This window comes from Chelonia mydas, chromosome 9 (genome assembly GCF_015237465.2).
Source record: "Chelonia mydas isolate rCheMyd1 chromosome 9, rCheMyd1.pri.v2, whole genome shotgun sequence".
Lineage (NCBI taxonomy): Eukaryota > Metazoa > Chordata > Testudines > Cheloniidae > Chelonia > Chelonia mydas.
In genome coordinates this window covers 29,506,944-29,520,247 of record NC_057855.1, presented here as the reverse complement: position 1 = coordinate 29,520,247, position 13,304 = coordinate 29,506,944, and the positions used below count along the sequence as shown (strand labels likewise).

The 13,304-nt window shown below is 38.2% G+C and overlaps 1 long non-coding RNA gene across 1 annotated transcript; it reads left to right on the top strand.

Moving 5' to 3' along the window:
- The first annotated feature begins 1,187 nt into the window (after positions 1–1,187).
- On the top strand, positions 1,188–12,595 carry LOC122461577. Its single transcript, XR_006283543.1, has 3 exons — positions 1,188–1,339; positions 11,529–11,648; positions 12,162–12,595. It is a non-coding gene; the product is annotated as an uncharacterized LOC122461577 (long non-coding RNA).
- The last annotated feature ends 709 nt before the right edge of the window (positions 12,596–13,304 follow it).

The window sequence follows — 13,304 nt, the reverse complement described above, 5'->3', positions numbered from 1 at the left end:
CTGCAATTACTCCTGCATGCAAGTTTGAAGTGGTCTTTCCATAAACCTTTGTACCAGTAAAACATGATCATTCAAGTGTTCATGAAAAGTAAACACGGGGGGAGGGGGGGAGGCATGGCCAAAGCAAGTTCATTTAGAACTTAACATGAATATTTTCAGAAAAGGAGTAGCCCGAGTCTTCCAGCTCTGATCATTAGAATAACTCTCGTGCTCAAATAGATATTGCTGCATGGTTCATGAATGTACTTTATACACCTCTCACAAGTATTAATGTACTTTGCATCAAAAGGAACCCAGCTGGGTTAGCTTTAAAAAATTTTTTAAAAAGACAGGTGCTTCAGTGAAACTAGGGAAAATGTATTTATTTGTCCTCCCCACACTGGGGAAAACAACCTAAATAAACAAAATACACATCCAAGTTATTAGCAGTGCCATCTTAGACAGAATAAAGGCCTGGGGGCACTCACCAACGTTAGGTTAAAGAGGTAGGCAAATACCAGCTGCCTTTCAACTCAGATTTCTGTACTTTTTTAAATACAGTTTACTGTGCCTCGAGATTTCTAATTCCTAACCTATTGCACTTCACTCCCAGTTGCTAGCAAGCATTAACAGCAACTTGTCCATGGGTATTTGCATATTTGTCCTTTACGGGTTTTCTAGTGAAAAAAAAAATGCTGCCATAATTAACATAAAGGAGAAAACATAAAACTGCTCTACCTTTCGCACGTCCTTTAAATCTGATGCCCCACACAGTAATTTGACCTGAATCTTTAAAGGAAAAAAACAAAACAAAACAAATCCAAACAGCCTTTTAAGGAAACAGACCGCCTTGTCAACACTTGGAAAGCAAGTTACTTTATCTGATATAAAGTAAAATGGTGTAAAGTGACCCTCTACAAGCAGTATATATAGGCAGAAATAAGTACATCTAAAATTATGACAGAACTAGTTTTCTCAACTAAAAGTGTGTGTACTGAATAACATGCCCTAACATGAGTCCCCTGATATGAGAGAAAGTACTGTGTTTACAAACTGAAAAATGACTATTTAAGGCTGTACCACTTTTACCACATCAGCAACTGGTATCATGGCCATATCATAACAGGCAAAAGAGAGAAAGCTGGGAGAGAGGTGTAATAAAACAAGGACACCTAAAAAAAAAGGCATGGGGAGGGAGAGGCCAGATTCTGAGCTGATATAAATCAGCTGTAGTAAGTCAATGAAATGCTGGCAATTTATACTTGGCCTTGACTTTTTTTAGTTGTTGTGGTGATAATGAGGTCAATAGTATGATCTACTGCTCATAGTTTACAACAAAATCCTGTCCAACTGGATTAAGGTAAGGAAATGCCTCTAACCATATTCTGGTCATCATGCCAGAAAACAGCAATGAGCTGTTTTAAGCAGTGTGTTTGAGGGGAGGGAGAGGTTGCTGTATATAATGCTTATAGCTAGTGCCACTGTCCTTCACTGCATGCATTAGGGAGACAGCATCTGTAATGTAATGATGTAATGATAAACCACAAACCATTTAAAACAGACAAGTTGGTGTCTCTTGAGCAGATTTCCATTATATGAAGAGTTCATTATAGATCAGATTTTGGCTGGTCTGTGCGATGAGGGAAGGCATAAGATGCTTTCCCCATCCACTTCGCACTCAGCAAAGAGCCAGTTACAGTGCAGTAAAAAGGACTGCTTGCCCTGGTGACATCAGGCCAGAGAGCGCAGCATGTACCACCCTTGCCCATAAGGTCTGCCCAAGACACAATCCTGCTATGAGCTCCCCCTGAGTGGTTCAGCTCTGCAAGGGGCCAGTGCCATAAGGGAGGGCATAATTTGGCCCTACATAGCACAACATGGATGTGTGTGTGTTTCTGGGGAGAATATATACAGGGAAATGAACTGATAGGCAATTGCTGTTTGTCAATTAGAAATAAGCCTAATTATTCTGTGTATTCCAACAGATAAATTACGACATTTATGAAAGTGCTGTGCATTTCAGATTTGTGAATGTCCTCATTCTAGAAGTAGTCAGTTATATGGAGCTGATCAGGTAGAAAAACTGTTGATAGTCAGTATCTGACAAATCTGCATTTAATTCCTGCCCCCCCCCCATGAGTTCTCATGTATCAAATGTAATTCCATGATTTCCACCTCTACAGCTAACCATCTGCAGATTTAAAATCCTTGTCCCTCATAGCTGAGGTGAGCTGCTGTGATTTTGCATTAGCAGGGGACTAGTAATCAGTGTTTCTCAATTCCTGGCATTTGAAAACCAGCATAACTGAGTTTACGCCAGTCCTTTGTTATTTATTTATTTAGGCCAGGGTTCTGATTCCTGTTCCATTCTGAAGGAGCTGTTCTACTTTTTGCTTTAATTAGGTCATTGGAGGTCAATTTGGATAGAACAAAGGGAGCTACCATGTCTATCAGGCTCACTTTTGGCAGACACATGGCAGGCATGATTATCACAATCTCTCAGCAAAGAGATAGAATAACTGATTTTCCTGGAAGCCATCATGAGCAGAGATTAGCATACAAAACTGAGGGCTATTTACACCTGACTGAAATAATAAGTTTTTAACTGGTTAGTGCTAAACCATGCTGACACCAATGATCACTAAAACAGCGTTCATGCAAAATTATTTCAGTGCCAGTATTAAGTGGAAACAAGTGCTATCATGGCATGCATTCATTTGATCTGGGAAATTATTGCAAGTTTTTTATTTCAGTGGTGCCATCTCAAGGGAAGTGCGCTGTACATGGCTCTCTGATGGACTCCCCTTGACAGCCCGCTCAGTGTAATTCAGAAATCTAGTTATGGCACATGACACAGATAGATCAGCTAGAGCAGATTTAACTGATTAGCCAAGCACTCCATCTGGTAGGAGGGCTTCTCGTGCATACATCCTTTGTATGACTGTATCTGAACCCTGAACAGGGAACCAAAAGGAGCAACTCTACTGGCTGGTTCGATAGGGATTTTCATCTTGACCAGTTGTAGGAGTTTTGCTAAATTTGTCTCAACTGGAAGTTTTTGGTTCTTGCATTAACCAAGAATAAGTAGTTTGGGCAAAGGTGTGAGAGGATGTTTCATACTTTTGAAACCAACACAAACTACTTCAGCAATAAGATACCAGACTAGATGGACCTTTGGTCTGTTACAATATGTCTAATTCCACTAATATTAATAATCCCCTTTAATAGGCTCATGGCTTGAGCTAGAGCCCTTAATCTTGCTCTCCTCACTCCACCCTAATTCTGACTAACAATCAAGGAATCTCCATCCTTCCCTGTTACTAAGCTGCAGATTGTGTCAGTAGGAATTAGGCAGGCACCTGTGATACTACCTGCTGGAGTCTCTAATTCTTTTAGTCACTTAACCATTCTTGGTCTTTTTATAGTTCATTCAGTGCAAGAGAAGGAGGAGAAAAGAGAGCATGCCATTGATGCCAAAGCTACACTACTCACAGTTAGGAAGTTATCCTTATCACATGGAATTAATCTGGTCTAGTACCCAGGCATTCCATTGTTTGTATTCAATCCGACTACAGTCACTAGAGAATTTCTGAACAATTTCAACCACAGCACTTTTTCTCTTTTTTTACTTTTTGTGTTAACTTGATAAGGGTCTATAACTGTTGTACCCTTGTTTCAGCTCCTGGTATGGTGGTGAACTAAAAAATTCTGCCTTGACATATTTCAGAACTTTCAGAAAGAAAACAGACCCACTGATTTTATTTACTGATTTTTAAACATTGCAACAAGTCAGCAAATTGGGAACGATGTCTGGAAATGAAAACTCCCTGTCCAGTGTACAGAATGCAGAAGGACTTAGATCCTATCTGCAGTAGATGGATATACAATGTTCCCCTCCATCAGAAATGTGACTTGCCAATCCCAGGGACCATCACCCTCCAACCTGTTTTTGATATGTTTTTATCCTTCCTCTCATACCATTCCTCACTTACTAGGCCCTGATAGAACATTAGTAAGTGAAAGAGTCATTCTCTCCCTACACCACTTTCCCCCTACTACACCAAGGTAACAAAAATCTATAGGTCATTTTGAAGAGCAGCACTGAAATTCTACAACGAGCATCATTCATAGGTTAGGAGGTAATGCTGAGCCTCCTGGACCTCCGCAAAATCAGCTTGGAAGTTATAAAAGCCAAACCACATGAGCTAGTTTATCAACAGCTTGTGACTTGTTAGCCCAGTGAAGAACATTGTAAGCGTATGTGAATGATAGAAGATGACATAACACTCCTATAGCCTTCATAAAAGTGTAATTTATTTTAACACAGTTTTAAAGACTTCTACCCAATCCTGATACAAGCTGTGGCAGCACATATTGAGACATGATAGGGGGCGCTACAGAAAAAAATGATACTGCATTGTGGTATTTAACTTAGACAAAATATTGTTATTATTCTCTCTACCTACAATGGGAAATACCTCATATCCCATAGTCAACTTACCTACTGCGGGTGATAAATGTCCAGTTTTTAATGGCACACCCTAGGGGTATGGAATCAGAGCAAAGGCCTAGAAAAACATTGACTGTGGATCAGGAAAACAGAGCCAAGCTTACTTCATTGTGGATCAGGGAACCACATCCAAATGAAAGGAACCAAATGCTGAAGAGAATGATTTTGGCGGTTTGGACCAACTGTGAACAGATGGAATATAGACAGTGATGAATTGGAACAAGAGGAGCAGTGGAATGTGTGGGCCAATAGGTGGACCAAAGCTGTTCAATCTCATATTCTCATGTGAAACAATGTCCCTCACCACTGCTTGAAGTCATTTAAGCCCTTTTGGACCCATGCATTTAATGTTCAGCAATGCAACTTCAACCCTGATGAAGCTTGTAAAGCCAAATGGAGTTCACACGAAGTCACAAATAAACACCTCATGAAAGACCCAGTGCAGAAAATCCCTGGCTTCGATCTCCCACAAAGATCATGGCCAACCCTAAACTGTATCTGCACAAACCATGGCAGATGGAGATTCTTGCTGCACAAATGGAAAATGTAAGACTCTCCAGTGTGTGACTGTGGTTGTCCAGAACAGACCATGGAACATATAACTGCTCAATGTGTGATTCACAAATATGAAGGAGGCATCGCAGCAATACGCTCTGCTACACCAGATGCAATTATCTGACTTAACCCTCTAAATGTAAAATTATAGTTGTTGCTCTACATTTACATCAACCAATATGAAGAAGAAGAAGATGTGAATCATCACATGCTTAGAACCAAGAATGACACTGTAAAACAAAGAATAAGGATGAAAAGGAAGGCACTCTCCCCTCGGCCTGCACCTGGGAAAGAAGAGTAGTATGATAAGTGCTTCAGACTGGTAGCCCAATGCCAAGTCTTCAGGGAGATTTGGAATTACCAAGCAAACAAAAGAGGAAGAGAAAACACTGATCATGGTATGTCTGTGGCACAGTAGTGTGTTTGTGTGCATTTTTTTCAAATTTAGTAACACCTTCGGAGGACATTAAAGTGTGTAGGTGGGGTGTGTATCAACCTGTTAATCGCACTAATAAGTTAGTGGTTTATAGTAATGCTATTAAAGAATGTGTCTCCTGCAGCTGTAAAAGTGCCAAAATTTATGAGATGGGTATACATTCCTGTGCATCCTGTTACAAAGGTAACATTTTTGGTCTGTGATTGTAACACACATGTGTAAAGCCTGTGTGATTGAGTACAAGTAAAAGCTGTCAGCAGACAAAAGTGCAGTATTTGCCAATAATAGGTATGATTTTTGCATAGAATAGTTACATATATACTCCTGCATGGTGTGTAATCCCATCCAAAGGGCATTGCTTGCAGCAATTGTAATATCTGATCCTGCAAATATTTTACCTGTCGTAAGTAGCTCCACTGTTTTACAATCAGTAAAGTTAAGCATCTGAGTAAAAATCATCTTTTGTTCTGCTAATATATTCTAACTCTGATTTCAATTGGCCTGTAAAGAATATTAATCTATGTGATACAGTAATTTTGCAACACAAAATTAAGGGATTAACATCTAGGGATATGATGTATTGTAATGTCTGGGGATATGTTGTTAAATTGTTCTGATCTTTATTGATGCTAAAACAGCATATGTACGGGTGTCAGAAAGGTGTAAGGCTCTCCTTGTTCTTGTCTTCAAAGTCCTACATTCCTCAGCCCCACCCTGTATCTCTGATCTTGTTTCCTATCATGTTCCCGATTCCCCTCTCTTTTGCCAGTAATGCCAGTCTAGACTCACCCACCTTTATTCCCTTCTTTCACTTCATCTTTTTTCATGCTGCCCCCTCTACATGGAATTTCTACCAAGCCACCCTGCTCTCTTTATTCAGATCCCTCCTAAAAACTCACTTCTGGCATGTTGCCTATGAGAAGGGAGGATTAAAAAAACCCACAAACCCTCATGTGATGGTACTGCCAAGGTCTGCACACACTTCCGAATGAGACTTATTGTCCTGCCTCTCACTTTCCCCACCTTTTGTTTGCTTATCATCCTCACATTTTTGATAGGCCATGATTGAGGAGCACATGCTTAAGTCCATCCTGATTCAGAATAGCATTGAAGAACATGCTTAACATCAAGCATGTGCTTAAGTTCCATTGACTAAAGTTAAGCACAGGCTCTAGTGCTGTACAGGTTAGGGATGCTTTTCTAAAGAGCTGCCTTAAATGGTAAGCAGTGTTGGTATGGACCATGTCTTTACTTATTTCCGTGATGCTACTAGAAAACTCTTGGGCACTTGAAAAATAATTAATAGTGCAGAAGATGGATTTCAATGAAGCTATGACAATTTATAGCAGCTGAAGATCTGCCCCTAAATCTTTACCTCAAGCCTTCTTCTAGGGAGGCAACCTTATGAATTGATGAGAGAAAGTGTCAGTGGTGAACTTGCATTTTCTGCACATAACTGAGGTATTTAAACTGAATCCATGAAATTGTTACTATCCAACTAGCTAGCAACATCTAGCTCAGTGGAAATGACCTGATATAAAGGGAAGTAAGCCAGGTAAGAGAGACAGACAAAATACTGACTACAACAATACTTTCCAAATAAATATTTGGGACACACTACAAAAAGTAAGAGCTGTGTACAGTGTTACCTGTCTCAAAGTCACTGGACCTGTTTGCATTGCTTTTCTGCAATAAACAGTTCTATATTCCTAATAAAATATCTATTTTACTCTTGAGCAGCTGGGCATCTCAATGTTTGGAGATAGCTAAACTTCAGAGGTAATTAAACAAATTGCTTTGTCCCATCTCTGTCTTCAACAAATTCTGTTCCTCAAGAAAAACACAGTGAGGCAGTGAAATATCACTTTTGCTGTATACAGTGTGTTTTTTTCATGGTTTTATTTCATTTTGCTTATCAAACTCAGGAGCCAACTATCAATTCTACTGAGGCCTTGTAAGTGAAGATTAAAGCATTCTAACACGCTTGTCTACAGGTGTGCCATGGTGAATTATGATCCTCGCATAATTCATAGAATGAAAAAGCTACACCCAGAAACCAACTGTTAATCAGTGCATTGGCACAGAAGATCAATCTTTGATTCGTATATTCACAAATCCTGTTTATTTGGCCACATTAGAGAACAGTCGGGTGAGCTGGAATGGATTCTGAGAAATGATGGATGTAATTGTCAAAACTGCCAAGGTCAATGTATAATGTTCAAAAAAGAACTAACTCATTTCAAGCACCTTCCATTTATCATTCATGCAATTTGACCCCCAGTTCTCTTTGTAATAACATACTATGAAGGAACAACTGCTGTGTTCATTCCTATATACTCCTGTGGACTTTTAAATACCATTCAGGTCACAGCCTTTCCAAAAGACTGCGGCCATTTGTATATAACTTTTTTTTTCGAAGTATGTAGAAACTATTAGATGAAGCCTCGATTTAATAAAGAATAAATTGACTTCATATGTAGTTGTTGTTGTGTTGCCATACAGTATACATTTAAAAAGGACCCCGTTAACTTATTTTTCACAATGTTCCACAATTAAAGAAAAAAAAAGGGACACTGGTTTACAACAATCTCTTGGAACCCTGAAAAAGAATTCTGTTTCTGTATAGAGATGTTCCACCATGGCTTGATGCATTCTACTTGCTGACCCTCATGCTGCAGAGCATAAGCCAGCCTCTCAGTAATGAGGATTAGAAAGAAACTGTCCCCGGGGACAAGTTTATTCTATAACTGCTTTTTACAGGCTTTCTTGCACATTCCTTTGAATACCTGCCACTGTCAGAGACAGGATACTGGACCAGATGGATCCTGAGTCTGATCCAGTTTGGCAAGTCCTATGTCACTCTGTTTGATTCTTTGAGTACTGGGCTTCTGGCCAGAGCTGGTTGAAAAATGTGTTTTATTTTCTACACACACACACACAAAATTGACAAAAAAGAACATTTGGGGTTTTCACAAATTAAAAAAAAAATGCAGATTTTTTCCGGTTTCAACCAAATTAAAAAATAGAATTGTTTTGATTTTCAACAACGACAAAATTGGGTTTGTGACAAAAACCTGTAACATTTTTGACCAACTCTACTTCTGATACCTTTCATATGGGACCCTGTTTTTCCCATTGTTTCCTCTTACATGGGCACATAGAGCTTATGATTCCTTTTGTCATGGAATAAAAAGCCCAGAATCATTAAATAAATAATAAAATATACTGGATATTTTCTGTGAGGACAGGGTAGTGACTGGACCTCAGGCTTTGTGGGATTTTCAACTATTTCTTTCACATTTTCTGCAGAGCAACTTAACATTATTAGGCCAGATCCTCAGCTTCTGTAAACTGCCCTACCTCTAGCTGAGAATATGGCCTGAGTAATCTGAATAATTTGGAATCAAGTTCAGATGAGCTCCCCAAAGTCAATGGGAGCTGTTTGGTGAGCACCCGATGGACACAATTTGGCCCTATTTTGGCCTCAGTTCAGGAAAGTATTTAAGCTTATGCTTAACTTTAAACATATGCTTAACTCTCATTTACTTCAATGAGACTTAAACACATAGTTAACGTTAAGCACATGCTTAAACACCATTCCTGATTAGGGATGCTTTCCTAAAAATTAGGGCCTTTGAACTCTGAAATTAAGGTGCCACGTAATAAATAATTTCTGGTCATTTTTAAAGCAGCATTCTCCTAAAGTATCACATGTTTAAGAAAACATTTCAAAGTGCGTGGCAAATGAAATGTCATTTCCCTCCTAAATGATAAATCATTTCTCCTACTCAAGCTGATGACATTGTAGTACAGCATATATCCAGTTCACATAAGTGCTTCCCTTCATATTTAAAATGGAAGAAGGCACATATGGCAAAATTTGTAGGTGGGAAACTGTGACATCAGAATGAGTGGCAGCAAAAGGTGTAAAGGGAAGCAATCATGTCTGAAATGGCACAAGATGGTTTTAAAATGTCTTTTGTTAACTTTTACACCTTAGAGCTGAGCTGTAATCTTGGTAATAGAGCTTTTTCCATTTGTGAAGAAGCACTTTGTTCAAAAAATATCCTTTAAAAATAAGAAATATAAAGAAAAAGTATCTTCAGGGGATCTAGAATAGAGAAAATACAGAGACAAATTATTTAAGTGATAACTTCAGCATACATGAGTATCACAGGTATGAAAAAAATGGATTAAAGCCTTCAGTTTACTAGAAGAGTCAGAAATGCATTGCTGGATGAAATTTATGAAGCGTTACACTTTTATTCACAAAACTCTTACTACTCTTATTTACTTGCTAAAGGGAAATAAATCCATAGGCTTAATTTGAAAGACATTGGCTGCCATTTGATGTTAAACTGGTCTCCCTGACACACACTCCAGATTTAAATAAATGAATTATCTCCAGCAGAAGCCGCATCAGAATTGTGTGTCATATTGTGACATTCCATTCTCCTGCCTTCTCTCTTGTCCCATGACTCTTGAAGCATTTGTAAATGGACTTACTAAAGTTTCTTCATTGTACATTAGCTCTGTCTGCCATAGGAGGTGAATTAATTTTTTTAAATAAACCAAGACATAATAGGACAAACATTGAGAACTTATAAACTCCTTTTAGAAAAAAGAAATTGAGACTGTAAAAAATTATTCCACTTATGACCATTACAATACAGGAGAAGGGAGTTTTACACTGATTAATCTCAATAGGTCCCCTGGAACCAATATTAATTACCTTGAGGGCCAATTTTATATGCTGGGTTAGAGCCATGGAATATATCTAATGAACAGCACTGGACATTTGATTCAGTTATACTTTGTATACAACCGCTAGGACAAACACACTATGGGAGGAGCCTGAATGACAGGGGGAAATGGCCCATTTGCTTTACATGTGCATCCTGGTCAACGAATTAAAGGTGTAATTTTGGCAGCTAAAAAACTCTGCACAAAACTATAGCCCCTGCTATGTCAGTGGCTTCAAGGAATCATTAGCCACAAATATCAAGGACACCTGTGCAAAATTGCACCACTGCAGATGTGCTGTATTAGTCATGGATGAGGCATGCCAGTGAACAGGGCTCTGCAGAATATGGCTAGTTGCAATATACAACCTGCTTACTTCCCTGTGTCCCTTGCCTTGGGGTTGGATTACTCAAGCCTTAGAATGATACACCCATGGAGGAAGCTATTTCATTAAGGTTGGTCATGTTTCAACCTATGGTATGAGGATAGTAACTATATTGCTGTGGTCATTACTGCCCTGTGCACACTGGCAGTGGTGTTATATATATTTATAAATATGTAAGTCTCTAAGGTGCCACAAGTACTCCTCGTTCTTTTAACAACTATCATGTGAGAACTGTGAACAGTGTGAAAACTAGTGTCAAGCGCTCACCCTTTTCTCTGGCACAGTACTTATTCACTGAACGCTGCATACACTGAGTTTTTGAGGTAAGGCAATAAAAGTGAATGGAAATGAGGCTGCTTTGTGCATCCCTTCTCCCTTGGGTCCATGGAACTTTCCACTGCTGCTGTCCAAACCTGTTAGAATACCTGTCAGAATACCTAGTGGCCTTCTCAGCCAATGAGCACTCTAGTCTGAAGGAGGGAAAGGATGGCACAGTGGTTAGGGACACTAGCCTGGGATTAAATTCTTTGCTTCTTTGTATGTGACATTGGGCAAGTCTGTGTTCCTCAGTATTCCATTTGTAAAATGGGGATAATAGAACTTCCCTACCTCACTGGGGTATCATGAGGACAAATGCATTAAATATGGTGAGGTTCGAATACTACTGTGATGGAGGGGTCATGAAGGTACCTAAGAAAGACAGGTACAGTTGGAGTCCAGTGGCTACCCAGCTTTCCTGTTAAACCCCATACATTCAGACAACACTTGATGCATGAACTGATTTACAACCCTGTAGTGAAGGTGGAAATTAATTATTCCATTAGTTGCTACAAAATGTATCTTAGTAACCATGTGGGATAGTCATGCTCCTTTTCTATGTAACTCACTATTAAACTGAACCCTTCTTTGCACCCTTATAGGTAATATCCATACCATTGTCATCATACACCATACCAAACAAGTGGTATAACTATTTTAAATATTCTTAATATATATAAGAAATGGCATGGAATAAAAGAGGCAAGATCATCTCATTGTAGGTGAGATAATAATTTATTATTTTATATTATATTATTATGTAATATATTATATTATTAATTAATAATTAATTAGTCTCTGTTTTCCAATTTTGAAATTGTCTAATTCTATTTAAAAAATAATTCCACAGAAAACTAGGAAAACTGTGCCATTCAAGTATATAATGGGACAGAAAATTACTTTGAGTTTGCTGAATATTCTGTGGAATGTTTACTCTCCCCCCACCCCAAAAGAATATAGCTTGTACATTTCAATATTTTTTATTTATTTCATTACAGGTCTGGTCAACTCATGCTAGTGTGTGTTTTTCTTATATTTTTTCAAGAGGCTTTTTCTGATATTAATGATTGCTAGCTGATTAACTCCACCCCATGTAGACACAAGAAGTTTGATTAAGTTTGATTTCATTTTTCATTGTTTGTGAACCAAGATAAGAAAAAAGTAGGGATTAATTATATTTCTGCTTACATCTCTCTCCAGCACAATGTCAGATAATGCTGTATGTATTACTGTAGGTTTCAGCAAAACAGACCAAAAGGACGACGAGTGTCAGAATAGAAAATGGAAGAATAAAGTCAGCTTTGAAGTCTACCTGTACATCTGCAGTGCATTGTCAACTCTGAGCTTATTTTGAAATCAAAGAATGATCACACAAAATTCCAAGCAATCAGACACAGATTGCTACATAGAGACTTCACATCAAGTTCTTTCTTTGTAGCAAGGCAAAGTAAAAACCCTGATGTTTTGAGATGAACAGTACAAGCAAATTAGTCACATCTAGCATACAATTAATGTTACCAGCAACACAGTGAAAAACAGCAGTTTGAAAACTCATAAATATGTGGAGTTATTTTCTTGGACATATAGTATAAAAAACCTGTCATTTTTATGAGACAATGATTACCAATTTGAAATCTTCACAGATGTGCTATTAAAGTTATTAATTTCACCAGGATTATCAATAATACTTTATTCAGTTGTTCTCCAAGCCTTAGAATAATAATGAATCCATTCACATTCTAAATTATAACACCTCTTGTCCTTATGTTCAAGATTTTTGTTTTGCCTTATATGTTTTCAATCTCCTGCGTTTAAATTAGTAAAACTGTTTTAAAGAGTTGAAAGCTTTAATACATAATTGCATAAAGTACAAAATGATTATGGAGACTTCAGTCAAATATATTAAGCTGTGTCAATTAATGAAAAAAAGAGAACTCTAGCTACTTTTAACCTATTTGTGAAAATGTCTGGGACAGTAGACTTCAAAGAGAAGGAAAATGACTTAAATAGGTTGCATATGACAACACGTATGAAAAGAGACAGTGAAACAGAAGTCAGACATGTTTGATTCAATATTAGTTTATTTTCACACTGGCCATAGTAGATATGAAAATTTGGCAATCTGCTATTTAAGACAAAATTCACTATTGTTATGTAACCCTATAAAATACTTCGTTAACAGCATCCCACTCAATGAAAGACAAACAAAGCTACTGCCAATATTCATTTTAATTAACCCAATAGTATTAGCTGCTTACGACTTCACTCTCCTCAGTCCCAGTGGGCAACCTGAAAGGCAATTCTCACTATTACTTAGCTCCTGTGGTGTAATCCACAAGAGGCTGTCAGCTTGCCATGGTTTGTGACCTCTGACCCAA